The sequence below is a fragment of the Anomaloglossus baeobatrachus genome, chromosome 2 (genome assembly GCF_048569485.1).
Source record: "Anomaloglossus baeobatrachus isolate aAnoBae1 chromosome 2, aAnoBae1.hap1, whole genome shotgun sequence".
Lineage (NCBI taxonomy): Eukaryota > Metazoa > Chordata > Amphibia > Anura > Aromobatidae > Anomaloglossus > Anomaloglossus baeobatrachus.
The window spans coordinates 261,329,431-261,346,643 of NC_134354.1; the positions used below are offsets into that span (position 1 = coordinate 261,329,431).

A 17,213-nucleotide genomic window follows, 5' to 3' on the forward strand; every position below is an offset into this window, starting at 1 on the left:
TCACCCCCCTTTTGACCCACTGAAAAAAAAAATATATACACATTTGATTAGCCACAATCAGAACAGTGCATCTACGCAAAAATGGTATAATTAATCCTTTCACCCCCGTGCGATTTTCCACTTTTTTTTGCTCCCCTTCTTCCTAAAGCCGTAACTTTTTTATTTTTCCGTTAATCTTGCCATGTGAGGGCTTGCTTTTTGCGGGACGTGTTTTACTTTTGAATTAAACCATAAGTTTTACCATATAGTGTACTGGAAAACAGCCAAAAAAATTTCATGTGTGGAAAAACTACAAAAAAAGTGTGATCGCACAATAGTTTTTGGGATATTTTATTCACTGTGATCACGAGATGGAAAAACTGATGTGCCAGGTCTCAGGTCAGTACAAGTTTGTATAAGAATCAAAAAGACTGCTGGAACACCATTGTAAATGTGAACAGGTTGCTAGCCAAAATATACACAATCTATATGAAGTGAAAGCTGAACACCAAATTCACAGAAATATGAACAAGCATAACTGCTTTACAATACATAAGGAATGAAAAATACAATAAGCCACATGAAAAATTAAAAAAATTCAAATGTGACATTGTATAACTGCTGAGGATTATTTGAAAAAAGATATTTAGCTAATGTATTGATCTATTCATTACTGCCCAACTTCACGGTAATCTCTTATTTATGGGGTACCTAACCAAATGTTACCTCTATATGCGGTTAAAACCTGCTTGTGTATGGGAAGCCAGAGGCCTGGCTATATAGGAAATTGAATAAACATGGCTAAAGGGCAGTAATGAATGAAGCAGGTTTCAACCTCACAGAGGTAACTTTTGGTTACAGACCCATACACACAAGCATGTTTTAGCCGCACAGAGGTAACATTTGGTTAGGGACCCCATAAATAAGAGATTACTGTGAAGTGGTTATGGGGCAGTAATGAATTGATCAATACATTAGCTAAATCTCTTTTTTTTTTTCTTCAAATAATCCTCAGCAGTTATGCAATGTCACATTTAAATTTTTCATATGGCTAATTGTATTTTTCATTCTTTATGTATTATAAGGCTATGTGTGCACTGGAAAATGAAATTTTCTCAAAAAAATTCCGCAGGCATTGAAAGATTACTGCACCCGCGGTAAAAAAACGCGGCAAACCGCACCCGAAAACCGCATGCGGTTTGCTGCAGTTTTGCTGTGGTTTTGCCGTGTGTGGGTTGGTACATGTGCTTTATTGCATTCAATGCAATAAAGCACATTGAAGAAGAAAAAAAAAAAGTAATTTCATTCTGAGATAGAATAGACAGATAGAGTCCCTTTGAGCACACGCTGCATTTCTCACGGTCGGCAGTGAGTTCACATTACCGGCCGTGGGAAATGACCTGTGGTTACCTCTGCTGTCTCGCTGCGAGCCTGCATTCAGCTGTGTGTCAGTCGCGGCTGGATACAAGCATCGCAGGACGTGGATTAATTCGGAGGTTTGTTTCGGGAGGGGTTAATATACGGGTGAACGAGGCTTATTTGTGTTTTATTTAAAATAAAGGATTTTTCGGTGTGTGTGTTTTTTCACTTTACTTACGGGTTGATCATGTCAGCTGTCACATAGACGCTGCCATGATCAAGCTTGGAGTTAATGGCGGTGATCCGCCGCCATTAACTCCTTACATTACCTTGATTGCCACTGCATCACGGCAACAAGAAGAGCCGCGGACACTCCGGTACTACCGCATAATGCATGCGACAGTACCGGGACAGCTGCGGCTGATATTCTCGACTGCGGGAGGTGGGAGGGAGGGGGGGGACATTAACCCTGCCCCTCTCCCTCCCCAGCCTGAGAATACCGGGCCGCCGCTGTGCGTTTACCTCGACCGGAAGGTAATAATACGGCGGAGCCCACATGGTTTTTTTTCTATATTTCCGTTCACTTTCTATGTGTATTGTGTGTAGTGTGTAGTGTGTAGTGTGTGTGTGTGTGTGTGTGTGTTTGTGTGTGTGTTTTTACTCCCTGCTCCGCTTCCTCTTCCTGTCATAATGACATCACTTTCCTGCAAACCGCAGGCAAGCGATGTACATTACCGCAGGTAAACCGCGAAATACCAGAGGGAATAACGCAGGAAAACGCAATGAACCGCACAGAATTTGCTTCCTGCGTTATTCCCTGCGGGATTTCACGATTACATGGCAGTCAATGGAGTGAAATCCCGCAGCGATGTGCGAAAAAGAAGTGACATGCAATTGTTTTTGCTGCGGGAATCCCGCAGAAAAACATGCAGCTGTCAAATTCCGCATAGTGCGCACAGCATTTTTTTTTTCCATAGGTTTTGCTGGTGATTCACTGCAGAGATGTTATGAACATTTTCTGCAGCGAAACATGCAGCAAATCCGCAGCAAAAACCGGTAAGCGCGCACAGAGCCTAAAGCAGTTATGCTTGTTCATATTTTTCTGAATTTGGTGCACAGCTTTCACTTCATATAGTACAAGTTTGTAGACACCAAACATGTATAGGTTTACTTTTATCTAAGGAGTTAAAAAAAATTCACAAGTTTGTCTAAAAGAAGTGGCGGACTTTCTGCCCCATTTTCCAAAACCCGTAATGTTTTTATTTTTTGGGATCTATGGCTCAGTGACTGCTTATTTTGTGCGCCTCGAGCCGACGTTTTTAACGGTACCATTTTTGTACAGATGCTACGTTCTGATCTCCTGTTATTGCATTTTGTGCAAAATTTGTGGCGACCAAAGAAAAGTAATTTTGGCGTTTGGAATTTTTTTGCAGCTACGCAGTTTACCGATCAGATTAATTGTTTTTATATTTTGATAGATCGGGCGTTTCTGAACGTGGCAATACCAAATGTGTATTTTTTTAACAATTTAATTTTCTATGGGCCAAATGGGGGGTGATTTGAACTTTTAGGTTTTTTTATTTTTTAAAACTTTTTTTTTTATTTTACTAGCACCCCTAGGGGCTATAAGAATCAGCTGTCTGATCACTCTTCCATTTCTCCAGATCACAGCTGAGATCTGGAGAAAAGCTGCTTTATTCTCACACACAGCAGTCTGCCGGCAGTGAGATAAAGTGACTCATGATAGCTACAGGAGTCATCACATGATCCTGTGCTACCATGGCAACCACCGAAAGTCACGTGATCACGTCACATGACTTCCGATGGCGCTGGGTAAGTTAATGCTTACCACGGCGCTCTGTTACATCTCGCTGCCAGATATTGACAGCGAGATGTAAGGGATTAATAGGCGCGGGTGAATAGCGATTCCACTCACGCCTGGCAGGCACACATGTCAGCTGTTGAAATTACCTGACATGTGCGCGGATCGCCGTGGACTGCCCACGACAGGCTGTGGGGATTAACCTCACACGATCCATGATGTACCCAGTCCGTCATGGGTTGTGAAGATGTTAAAAACACCAGCTCAAGACGCAAAATAAAAAACAGTCACTGAGCCCCAGATCCTGAAAAATGAGAACTAGGGTCTTGGAAACAAAAATCTCACCATCTTCTCCATTGTGCAAGTCTGGAGAAAACACACTGCACTTGGATGTCATCTGAGTGCAATCAGATGTTTTCCATGCACCCATAGACTTCCATACACGAGTCTCATCCTTCTGACGTATCAAATAACAGCATACCACAAAAATGTTGATTAGCACTGCCACATTAAATTGGTCAACGTACTATCAGATTAAAAAAAACAAAAAAAACAAAATCAGATTGCAATTGTCCAATACAATGGTGCGAGTCCTCACTGAAAGATTCACTCCTGTCCTGTGTTTTGATCCATTTGTTTTGATGAAATAGTGACATGTGATCAAGGTCTTACTCTGATGCGTCACAACATGTTGTGGCCATTAAGCCATATATTTAGCTTTTTTTACCTAGTCTAAATACTAGTTTTACGTAATCTGGCATTATATTTTTTATTTATTCCCGCGCCTCTCTGCGCCTGAAATGTGGCCCAATCTTCCTAGCATGCAAGTCTAGACTTTAGTTAGTTAAGTGGGCCCAACTCTTCTGTACGTTAATTGAGGATCATGGGCTTTTGGCTTACAACATTAGATATACATACAATGAAGAGGGGGGTGTTAAAATCTCAGGAACGGAGAGGCAGAAAAAGAAAAAAAAAAAAACAACCGAAAAACCCCCAAAATAATAGCAGAAACAGGAGAACAGCAGCATTTACCGTATTTTTCGGACTATAAGACGCACTCCCCCCCCCCCCCCAAATATTGTGGGAAAGTGGGGGGTGCATCTTAAAGTCTGAATGTAGGGCATGGCTGCGGGGAATGAGTGTGCTGCGGTGGCGCGGGTCATCGGCTGCACAAGCAGGCTGTAGCAGCGCCTGCCGTGACCACGTGGGCCCGCTTATTTCATATGCATGCATCTTCCCGCCCATCATCTCTCAGCGCTGAAGCCGGCGCTGACAGGTGGGCGGGATGATGGGTTGGACGATGCGTGCATCATTAGCAGCCGGGCCGCGTGATCACCCTGGCAACTACAGCCTGGAGTGAGTGATCATGTGTGGTGTCGTCGTCATCATCATCATCGCGGGGGGCAGTGAATAAGTACTGTATACTCACCGGTCACTTCCCTACAGCATCGCAACGTCCTCCTGTCTGCCGGCCGCTGATGTGTGTGGAGACTAGCGGTGCGCACAGCGATGACGTCATCCCTGTGCACACGGCTCCACACACATCAGCGGACAGCAGACAGGAGGACATTGCGATGCTGCATTGACCGGTTACTGCTCCACACTCCAGCGGCGCTGATACAGACAGTAAGACGAGCGATGCTGCTGGAGTGAGGTAAGGTGAGTATAAACGTTTATTTTTTTTATGTGCCACAGAATATAGGCCATATACCAGGATGCCGGTACACAGCAGCTGGAATGCCGGTACACAGCAGCTGGAATGCCGGTACACAGCAGTAGGATGCTGGTATATGGCAGTAGGATGCACCCCCCCCCCAAGCCGTCTATATGGGCATGTAGGTTATAGGAAGCTGATTAAAACAATACGCCGATATCTGCAATCTGATGTCTTATTCCAAAGCAATACATGTTTTTCTTATATTTTACAATGGGCCAAACACTGAGCGCAAGGAAATCAGTGTCTGGCCCATAGCCTGGAACATCTCATTAGGGCTACTTTCACACATCAGGTTTTTTCCATCAGGCACAATCCGGAAAAAAACGGGTAAAACGGATCCGGTACCGCATCCATTTTATCCCCATAGATTTGCATTGTTACCGGATTGTGCCGGATGGCTTTGCGTTGCATCAGTTTTTTTCCGGATGTGGCAAGATTAATTAAAGCGGCGGTAACGTATCTTGTAACTTTTTTTGTCCGGCAAAAAAAAACGCATCGCGCCGGCGTGTTTTACAATGGAAGCCTATGGACTCCGGATACGGCGTAATGCGGCAAAAAACGGATGCGGCTGCCGGATCCATTTTTGTAAACTGAGCATGCTCCAATGTTTTGAAAAAACGGATCCAGCAAAAAAAAAAACCCGGACAAAACGGATGCAAAAACGGATGCAAAACGGATCCGTTTTTTTACGCATCCAGCATAACGGATCCGTTAAAAAAACGGATCCGGTGGATATGGTTTTTACATTTTTTGTCGGATCCCGTTGGATCAGGAAAAAATGGATTGTGCCTGAATGCAGAAAACTGATGTGTGAAAGTAGCCTTAGGCTGCTTTCACACTTCGTCTTTTTCCTTCAGTTGCAAGCCATCGTCTTGAGAAAATACGGTATCCTGCAAAATAATTAGCAGGATTCATTTTTTTCCCCATAGACTTCTATTAATAACGGATTGCGACTGATGGGCTTGCGTTGCATCTGTCCCGCGATGAATCAGTCGTGGAATGACTGACCATCGGGCGGAAGCAACGCTGAATGTAACATTTTTTCCTGTGAGTCGAAAAAACGGACAGCGACAGATCCGTCGTTAGTTATAATGAAAGCCTGTGGGCGCAGGAATCAGTCATTCCTGAAATGACGGAATCAGGCGACGGATCCGTTATTTTACTCTGGGCATGCCCAGATCGACTGTAAAATTAATCTCTCTCTCCTCCTGAGCGTCATATAGGTTTTCAATGGCAAACAACCTTTGGCAGGTAAAAAAAAAAAAAATAATTGGTACAACAGATCCGTTTTTCACACCATCCATCGCATCAGTTTTCCCACCATCTGTGACTGATCCGTCTCACTCACAAAACTGATTGTGACTGATGGAAAAAGACGGAATTGTGAAAGTAGCCTTAAGCAAGAAAAAAGTGGATTTATCTGGAATAAGACATTGGATCGCAGATATCAATGAATGTATCATTTTATTCAGCTTCCTAAGACCTACATGCCCATATAGACAGCTTAGAAGGGTTGATCCTTCCGACAGATTCCCTTCAAGGCAAGTGATAGGGAATCTTTAAGGGGGTTGATTACTACAGCTATCCTCTTTCATAAGGGGTGCTTCACACACAGCGAGATCGCTGCTGAGATCGCTGCTGAGTCACGGTTTTGGTGACGCAGCAGTGACCTCATTAGCGATCTCGCGGTGTGTGACACTGAGCAGCGATCTGGCCCCTGCTGTGAGATCGCTGCTCGTTACACACTGCCCTGGTTCGTTTTTTTTTATTGTTGCTCTCCCGCTGTGACGCACACATCACTGTGTGTGACAGCGAGAGAGCGACGAAATGAAGCGAGCAGGGAGCAGGAGCCGGCAGCTGCGGTAAGCTGTAACCAGGGTAAACATCGGGTAACCAAGGTGGTTACCCGATATTTACCTTCGTTACCAGCCTCCGCCGCTCTCACGCTGCCAGTGCCGGCTCCCTGCTCTCTGCACATGTAGCTGCAGTACACATCGGGTTAATTAACCCGATGTGTACTGTAGCTAGGAGAGCAAGGAGCCAGCGCTAAGCAGTGTGCGCGGCTCTCTGCTCATGTAGCGACGTTATGATCGCTGCTGCGTCGCTGTGTTTGACAGCTAAGCAGCGATCATAACAGCGACATACAAGGTCGCTGTTGCGTCACAGAAAATGGTGACGCCGCTGTCGCTATGTGTGAACCCAGCCTAAGCCTAAATACAGTTGCAATCCAAATGATTCAACTCCCCTTACGAATTGGGTTCATAAGCAAATTTTACAAATGCTAGACTTTTTTTTTTTTATCATAAACCAGTCGACTACGAACCATGAGCAGTTCTGGGTCTATATTGCTAAACCCTGCCTACCGTCCCTGTATACACTAGCATAGATAAAGGGATCTTTAGAAAAAGTATTTCTAAAGATTGTTTATTATATGCTAATGAGCGCAGGGACTAGTCACAAGAGCATTACTTCCCTTGGCTACTCAGCCCCCTTAGCATGTTACACCACGCCTCTGTGGGTGTACTAACATGCTAATGAATGTGAAGCTATGCCGCACATACCTCAGTCTTGATGACCGCCAGCGGAGGATGGATGTGCATGATCAGGAGCTCCCAGGACTTCTGATCTTGCGCATTAAACGGATGCCAGTTGTAGCCTTCCTGGCTTCAGTGAGGTATAGTGCGCATGGCCGGAAGTGCTACAGACTCCAGTTCATGCGCAGTGCGCATCCATTATATATATATATCTATATTATATAAACGTGTGGTTGACATCATTGGCCAATGCATAATCGAAAAAACACATTGATTGATCTGGTTGTTCTAGACCTCGGTTATGCTGGGCTGTTGGAAGGTGGACATGCAAGTTGTTGCCACTCCCTTCCAGCATTTCACATTCACAGGACCAACTGCAGCGTAATGAGCTGGTGGAGCGCAGGATTAGAGGACTCTTATTGTCCTGATCAAGAGAATGGCAGCTTCCTCCATTACAATAGGATTTAGCTGACACCATCTATATGGTACAGGTCACCCAAATCAACATGTAACATTATGCAATTTTGCCCAAGTTGTATCACAGTCTTAAGCCCCCGTCACACAGAGAGATCGCTGAAACATCACAGGTTTTGTGACATATCAGCGACATCGCCAGCGAGGTCGCTGATGTGACAAGCAGCAGCAAGCGGGCCCCTGCTCCAAGGTCGTTGATCGTGACAAAATGATCAGGACCATTTTTTGCTCGTGGTTCTCCTGGCTGTGCAGCACACATCAGCGTGTTTGACGGCGGGAGACCAACGAGCGCTGGTTCTGAGTGTGCAGGGAGCAGTCGTTACACAGGTCGCTAGTGACTGATGGCTGGGGAGATCTGCCTGATTGACAGCTCAACAGCGACCATGTAACGACATTCCAGCGATCCCTGCCAGTCGGATCGCTGGTACGTCGCTATGTGTAACGGAACCCTTAGGGGTACTTCTCACATAGCGAGATCGCTGCTGAGTCACAGGTTTTGGTGACGCACCAGTGACCTCATTAGTGATCTCGCTGTGTGTGACACTGAGCAGCGATCTGGCCCCTGCTGTGAAATTGCTGCTCGTTACACACAGTGCTAGTTAATTTTTTGCTCGTTGCTCTCCTGCTGTGAAGCACACATCGCTGTGTTTGACAGCGACAGAGCAACGATGTGAATGTGCAGGGAGCCGGCGTCTGGACGCTGCGGACGCTGGTAACCAAGGTACACATCGGAAAACCAAGCGAACCACTTTGCTTGGTTACCCGATATTTACCTTTGTTACTAGCGTACGCAGCTCTCAGGCTGCTTGTGCTGGCTCCCTGCACACGTAGCCAGAATACGCATCGGGTAACTAAGCGAAGCACTTTGCTTAGTAACCTGATGTGTACCCTGGCTACGAGTGCAAAGAGCCAGCGCCAAGCAGTGCGCGCTGGTAACCAGGGTAAATATCGGGTAACCAAGCAAAGCATTTTGCTTAGTTACCCGATATTTACCTTGGTTACCAAGCTCAGCATCGTTTCCACGACTCGCTGCTGGCTGGTCACTGGTGAGATCTGCCTGATTGACAGCTCACCAGCGACCATGTAGCGACGCACCAGCGATCCTGACCAGGTCATATCGTGGTCGGAATCGCTGGTACGTCGTTTAGTGAGACGGTACCCTTAGTAATGGATGGGTCATTCCGTGTCAAGTGGACCAGTGGTCCCCACTCGACGTTCTCCGATTTTGCTGAAAATTTATAAGGATGTACATGTATGTTTGAAAAGAGGCTCTGTAAATTTTTAGGGCCAGATCTCAAATATATTGGGCACTGTTGACCTTTCACTGGAGGCCCCCCCCCCACCCCCCAAGCCTGCGGCTTCAGCTAAGAGGATTTTGCAAACTTTGGCACATAGCCATTAGAGTTCTATACTGGCTATGATGCTGAAATTTGGCATACTAGCTCAACTTTTGCTGCTAAACGCGATAAAATTATTACCGGCTATGACAAAACAATATTTCGGCCGCAATTTTGTGTCAAAGCAGCTTGCAAAACGCGTCGCATAAAATTTATGCCAAACTTTGCCCTTATATAACTCAAGACCAAAAACCAATAGGAACTGGTGCTTCACCCTGTACAACAAACATCTTCATGACTTTGCATTGCTGCAATATCACGGTCAAAGCATATGTATTTGTGGAAATATTCACACCCACATATGATGAAAAACTTAAAAAAAAAAGAATTTTACCTATTTTTAGGTCAAATTTCCCAAAAAGGGTACCCCTAAAATATATTAATTCTGTTATCATTTGAAAGAGCACATTTTTCTCTACAAGGATCATTGGGGTTTTTTTTGGACTCTCTCCATTTAAGAAAAGAAAAATGCCACTGAACATGGTGTTATGTATGCACGTAATGCATTGATTTTGTGTTTGATTTTCAGATTCTTATCACATGTTACAGAGTTGTATTGTTGCTAGCAATGTCTATTATAATCAAAAACCTATAAACCTATTGACTATTGTTACATTTTAATGCATATATTATTTATTTTTTAGTGATGGAGAATGAAATTGATGACGAATCGGCCCAGTGCTCTATCGGACTTGCGAACAATTCAAAGTGCCACCTTAAGACATTCACCCATAGCAAGGATGAGTTGAAATTGTTTACAAGCTTTGGATTGGATGAACAGAAATTGCTGCGTCGACGAGTGGGACTAAATTTTGACGAACATTCACAAATCTGTTTACACCATGAAGCTTCATTCTTGACCAAATATGAGCATTTGCAAAAATCGTGTTGCAATCCTTTTGGGAAGAAAGGTCATAACACCAAAAAGAATTTGCGAGCTATCAATTTGTTAGCAGCTGACCAGTTGAACGAATTCACAAAGAATGATGTGAAGCCTGGCCAGAAGATGTGTGTATCATGTCGAAAAGAATTTGCTAAAAGAAAAAAAAAATCAGCTGATCCAGTTTCCTCTGAATCAGATCCAGATGGAATGGAATGTTCTCCTGAAAGTCTAAATTCAAGCTTAACATCCATTGGCATCTCTCCTCTGAAATATCCACGGGTAAGCCAGCGAGATTCACTTGGATATGCAAGGTGAAAGATAAGCCAGGTACAAAATGCATTTTCTAGCAAGATTGCTTCAATTGGAGGGCTTGAGCCGAAAGACATTGAGCAAACAAAAACAGCACAGTGCAAAATGTGTTTGGATTACAATCACCTTTTGGCAGATTTGAAGCAAAAGCTGCAGGTGTCCAGTCGGGCAGAAAAGGTCCAAATCTTGACATTGGCACCTAACAGTTGGTCCATTAAGGCTATATCAGACGAATTCGGAGTCTCTGAACGAATGGTCAAACAAGCTCGAAAGCTTAAATGTGAACATGGGATCTTAGCCTTACCTACAATCAAGTGTGGCAAGAAAGATTCTGAGGAAGTGAAGAAAAAGGTGCAGGCATTTTTTGAGGATGATGAATTCAGTCGAATGTGCCCTGGAAAAAAAGACTATGTATCAGTGCGAATAGCAGGAGAAAAAAAGCGACTATTACTGAGCAATATGAGGGAAATGTTTGTTGCCTATTGGGATCGGAATGGCCCTGAAATTGGATTTTCAAAGTTTTGTGAGCTTCAGCCAAAGTGGTGCGTAACCGTTGGATCTGCTGGAACACATTCCGTAAGTGTACCATTCACCAAAATGTCAAACTAATGCTTGCAGCATGCCCAATCAATGATGACTACAAAGAACTCCTATGCAAAATGGTCTGTGGAATTGAATCCAAGGACTGTATGCTTGGCCGTTGTGATAAATGCCCGGGTCCTGAAGTTTTAAAAGAATTTCTAGTCAATGTGTTTGTCAACAGTGACCCTGATGATATTATTGAGTTCAAACAATGGATTCACACAGATCGAGACACGCTTGATACCAAACAACTGACTATCGAAGATTTCATTGAAGAATTGGTTTTGAAAATTTCTAAACTTTGTAGCCATCACTACATCGCCAAGCATCAAAGCTGCTATCTGAAATCGTTGAAGGAACATCTGAGACCTGGAGAGCTTGTGATCTTTATGGACTTTGCTGAAAATTACTCATTTATTGTTCAAGATGCCATTCAAGGTTTCCACTGGGAAAATAGTCAAGCGACAGTACACCCATTTGTAATTTACTTCAAGGAGTTAAATGGTGAAGCTGCGCAGAACATCAGCTTGTGCATAATCAGTGATTGCTCACGACATGACACAGTTGCAGTCCACACTTTCTTAACAGTAATTGTGGAGTATCTCAAGACTCATCAATGGGATTCATCATATCCACTACTTCAGTGATGGATCTGCAGCCCAGTACAAAAATTTCAAAAATGTTCTCAACTTGTGCCACCACAATGCTGATTTCAATATCAGCGCTGAATGGAATTTTTTTTGGTACCAGTCATGGAAAGTCGCCCGGTGATGGGATTGGAGGGACAGCAAAGAGGTTGGCAGCTCGTGCCAGTCTTCAACGCCCAACTGAAAACCAAATACTGACCCCGGTGGATTTATTCAACTTTTGCAACGAGCAACTGCATGGAATCAAGTTTTTTTTTGTTCCAAAAGAAAAAATTGACGAAATACGGGTAGTTCAAGAGGAAAGGTTCAAAGATGGACATACAATTGCTGGAACAAGAGAAAATCACCAGTTTGTGCCAATTGATGACAAAAAGATTCGCATTTCAAGGGTGTCAAATGACCCTTCATCTTTCATTGCCCATGTAGATGGATCTGTCAGATCAGAAATGCCTTTTGTGCCAATTGCAAACCTCCAGCCAGGGCAATACATTGCCTGCATTTACGATAGGAACTGGTGGATTGGAAATATTTCTGAAATTTCAGTCGACGACCATGATGCATTAATACATTTTATGCATCCTCATGGAGCAGCTAGCTTCTTTCACTGGCCTGTGAGAAATGATACATGCTGGATTCCCGAGCAGTCAATCATTGCAATAATTCCAGCACCAGCTGCAACAGCAATGGGCCGACAATACAGCTTCTCTGAACCGATTATTTTGCAAATTCAGCAACAATTCCAGACCACTTAGACTGAACATTATGGCTTGGGAACCAACAAAAGATACCCAATATTAGGCTTGGGATCCTAGGCAAAGACACCCACCCTCAGACTTTGGAACCTGCGATAAAGAGACCACCCGCGACTTGCCTTGCACGGCTATCGGCCATGGCTCCTAGGCGATGGAGCTGCCAATTCTCGAAAGACAGCATTATAACAATTCTTAATAGGATTATAATACCAATTCTTAGGGAATTGGTTGTGGTATAACCACCATGGACCAACGCAAGGGTTTGAATAGTGCAGTTACCATTCATTGCGTATTAATAAATAACACCATGTTCAGTGGCATTTTTCTTTTCTTAAATGGAGACTCCAAAAAAAACCCCAATGATCCTTGTAGAGAAAAATGTGCTCTTTCAAATGATAACAGAATTAATATATTTTAGGGGTACCCTTTTTGGGAAATTTGACCTAAAAATAGGTAAAATTCTTTTTTTTTTAAGTTTTTCATCATATGTGGGTGTGAATATTTCCACAAATACATATGCTTTGACCGTGATATTGCAGCAATGCAAAGTCATGAAGATGTTTGTTGTACAGGGCAAAGCACCAGTTACTATTGGTTTTTGGTCTTGAGTTATATAAGGGCAAAGTTTGGCATAAATTTTATGCGACGCGTTTTGCAAGCTACTTTAACACAAAATTGCGGCCGAAATATTGTTTTGTCATAGCCGGTAATAATTTTATCGTGTTTAGCAGCAAAAGTTGAGCTAGTATGCCAAATTTCAGCATCATAGCCAGTATAGAACTCTAATGGCTATGTGCCAAAGTTTGCAAAATCCTCTTAGCTGAAGCTGCAGGCTTGGGGGGGGGGGGCCTCCAGTGAAAGGTCAACAGTGCCCAATATATTTGAGATCTGGCCCTAAAAATTTACAGAACCTCTTTTCAAACATACATGTACATCCTTATAAATTTTCAGCAAAAACGGAGAACGTCGAGTGGGGACGATTTTTAAAACTGGTCCACTTGACACGGAATGACCCGGATGAGTGTGGGTCTGCTGACCTGAAGTTGACAGCCTATGCTGTATGGATTCAGCCATAAACTCTTTGGGTTTTTTTTTAAACAGAGGAGCTACATCAGTAGACTTACTAATCTTACTAATTCTTTTATAACACAAGTCAAGCTGCTACTGTAAATTTGCATAAGCTAATTTGCTGACCCCTTTAGGGTACAGTCACACTTTAGCGACGCTCCAGCGATCCCACCAGCGATCTGACCTGGTCAGGATCGCTGGTGCGTCGCTACATGGTCGCTGGTGAGCTGTCAATCAGGCAGATCTCACCAGCGACCAGCCCCCAGCGACGCGTGGATGCGATGCTGCGCTTGGTAACTAAGGTAAATATCGGGTAACCAAGCACTTGGTTACCCGATATTTACCTTGGTTACCAGTGCACACCGCTTAGCGCTGGCTCCCTGCACTCGTAGCCAGAGTACACATCGGGTTAATAAGCAACGCTTTGCTTATGTACCCGATGTGTACTCTGGCTAAGTGTGCAGGGAGCCGGCACTGGCAGCCTGAGAGCGGCGAACGCTAGTAACCAAGGTAAATATCGGGTAACCATGCAAAGCACTTTGCTTGGTTACAGCTTACCGCAGGCTGCCAGAAGCCGGCTCCCTGCACATTCAGATCGTTGCTGCTTCACAGCGGGAGAGCAACGTCCAAAAAATGAACCAGAGCAGTGTGTAACGGGCAGCGATTTCACAGCAGGGGCCAGATCGCTGCTCAGTGTTACACACAGCGAGATCGCTAATGAGGTCACTGGTGCGTCACAAAAACCGTGACTCAGCAGCGATCTCGCTATGTGAGAAGTACCCCTAAGGCTATGTGTCCACGGGAGAATGTAGCTGCGGATTTTTCTGCACCAAAATCCGCAGCTTTCCCGCAAAATCCGCACCTTTTCAAAGGTGCGGATTTGCCGCGGATTTACTGCGGAATTCCCGCGGATTTGATGCAGATTTTTTTTTTTCTCAATTTTAAAGCCAAAATTTGGCTCAAAATCCGCAACAATAATTGACATGTTGCAGATTTTTCCGGATCAAAATCAGCACCAAATCCGCTGCGGAAAAATCCGCAGCATGGGCACAGCATTTCCAAAAAGCCGTAGAAATGGCTGGGAAGTGCCGCTGCTGCAGATTTTCGGAAAATCCACGGCTTTTCCGCGAGAAATCCGCGGCAAAATCCGCGCATTTTCCGCAGCATGGGCACATAGCCTTAGGGTGGTTCCACACAATTGGAAGTGTTTTCCTGTTTGTTTTTAAACAATGTCTTCCACAGTTTCTTTTCTGCATTCACACATACGTTTGTCCTTCGCAGACTGGTCAAGGGGTACCAACACAAACTCATTCCCTCATTGGCCCTCAAGTTCGGAGCAGGATATCCATCACTATCCATATTTGAACACTGATATGTGAATCTGGCCTAAGGCCCTGTTCACTAGTCTGTTTCTAATCCTACTAACCTAGACTAGCATTCCACGTAATGCATGAAAGGTCCACATTTTATGGCAAAACAAAAGGAAGTGGTACAATATTGAGAATAAGTCACAATATATCTACAATATACTCTACATGAGTGTGAATTTAGACCCTGCTAACAACAGAAAAACATGAACTTATAAAATTGTTGTTTGCTGGTTATCAGCCCTTAATGGGCACAGGGTGGGATAGCATGTGAACGGCAGCGGAGCGAATTTATTCCCACATCCCATTGGCCACTGATCGGGAGAGGTTGTGCTGCCTCTTACCTGGGGACAACCAAGGCTCTTCTTTGTCTAATCAACGAAATGATGTGGACACCGGCAATAAGAGTCGTTATTGATGTCATACCAGATCAGCCAATCAAAAGAAGAGCCAATCAAAGCAATAGCAAATAAGAGGCGGTACATACTTTCTGCCAGGCCAGCTAATAAGAGGCAGTACTAACATCAGGTCAGGCCAACAAATTAGAAAAGAGCTGCAGATGTCATCAGATAAGAGGTGGTACTGACATCATGGTAGGTCGGCTAATAAAAAGAAAGGCCATGGATGTTGGTAGGCAACAGCTGGTACTGGCATCGGTACAGGTCAGCTAATCAATAGAAGAGCCGCGGATGTCTCCGAGATGGAGCACTACCTCTCCCAGCCATCGGCAGCAGATCACTGCAACAGGCTGTTGGAATAGGACATAAGAATCAATTTGAACCAACCATATCAGGCAGACTTCTTCGGTCTCCTTCAGATGTCCTCATGGCACAACCGTGTTATATCTGGGGGTTTTTTTCATGGATACAACATGTATCCATTATAATCTAATATTCACACATCCGGGTTTTTTCGCAGATCGTATGTCTGTACAATACTCATGGAGACGTCTTTTTCTCTAGTATCACGGACGAATACTGCCAATACCAGTGTATGGGTCCGTCTAAAGTGCATAGCACACAGATGGCACCAGTGTGGGCTACATATTTAACATTGCAAAGGCGAAGCTATGTAATATATCAATCTGTGAAGAACACTGATGACAACTAAAAGTAAACATGGACACACGGACCGTACACCGATGACAAACCGACACACGGACCGTACGCCGATGACAAACCGACACACGGACCGTACGCCGATGACAAACCGACACACGGACCGTACGCCGATGACAAACCGACACACGGACCGTACGCCGATGACAAACCGACACACGGACCGTACGCCGATGACAAACCGACACACGGACCGTACGCCGATGACAAACCGACACACGGACCGTACGCCGATGACAAACCGACACACGGACCGTACGCCGATGACAAACCGACACACGGACCGTACGCCGATGACAAACCGACACACGGACCGTACGCCGATGACAAACCGACACACGGACCGTACGCCGATGACAAACCGACACACGGACCGTACGCCGATGACAAACCGACACACGGACCGTACGCCGATGACAAACCGACACACGGACCGTACGCCGATGACAAACCGACACACGGACCGTACGCCGATGACAAACCGACACATGGACCGTACGCCGATGACAAACCGACACACGGACCGTACGCCGATGACAAACCGACACACGGACCGTACGCCGATGACAAACCGACACACGGACCGTACGCCGATGACAAACCGACACTACACTGATAAGTGTATTGTCTGTTTTTACCATCAATTTATCAGTGTAGTGTCGGTTTGTCATCGGCGTACGGTCCGTGTGTCGGTTTGTCATCGGCGTACGGTCCGTGTATGTCTGCACTGTCAGTGTGTCATAAGTGTATTGTCTGTTTTTACCATCAATTTATGACACACCGACAGTGCAGACATACACGGACTGTACACTGATGACAAACTGATGGTAAAAACACAGTAAAAACCCATACAGACCATACACCAATGAAAAAAACAAAACAGACACTGAATGTACTGATGGTAAAAACATACACTGACCGTCCACTGGTGACACACCGACCGTCCACTGGTGACACACCGACCGTCCACTGGTGACACACCGACCGTCCACTGGTGACACACCGACCGTCCACTGGTGACACACCGACCGTCCACTGGTGACACACCGACCGTCCACTGGTGACACACCGACCGTCCACTGGTGACACACCGACCGTCCACTGGTGACACACCGACCGTCCACTGGTGACACACCGACCGTCCACTGGTGACACACCGACCGTCCACTGGCACCGGTGGTATTTTTGTATTTAGCCGGCCTAGG

General features: G+C 44.9%; 1 pseudogene; it reads right to left on the bottom strand.

The window, feature by feature from the left end:
• LOC142291333 (zinc finger CCCH domain-containing protein 11A-like) overlaps window positions 1-17,213 on the bottom strand; it is a 183,828-nt pseudogene that overhangs the window by 166,095 nt on the left and 520 nt on the right.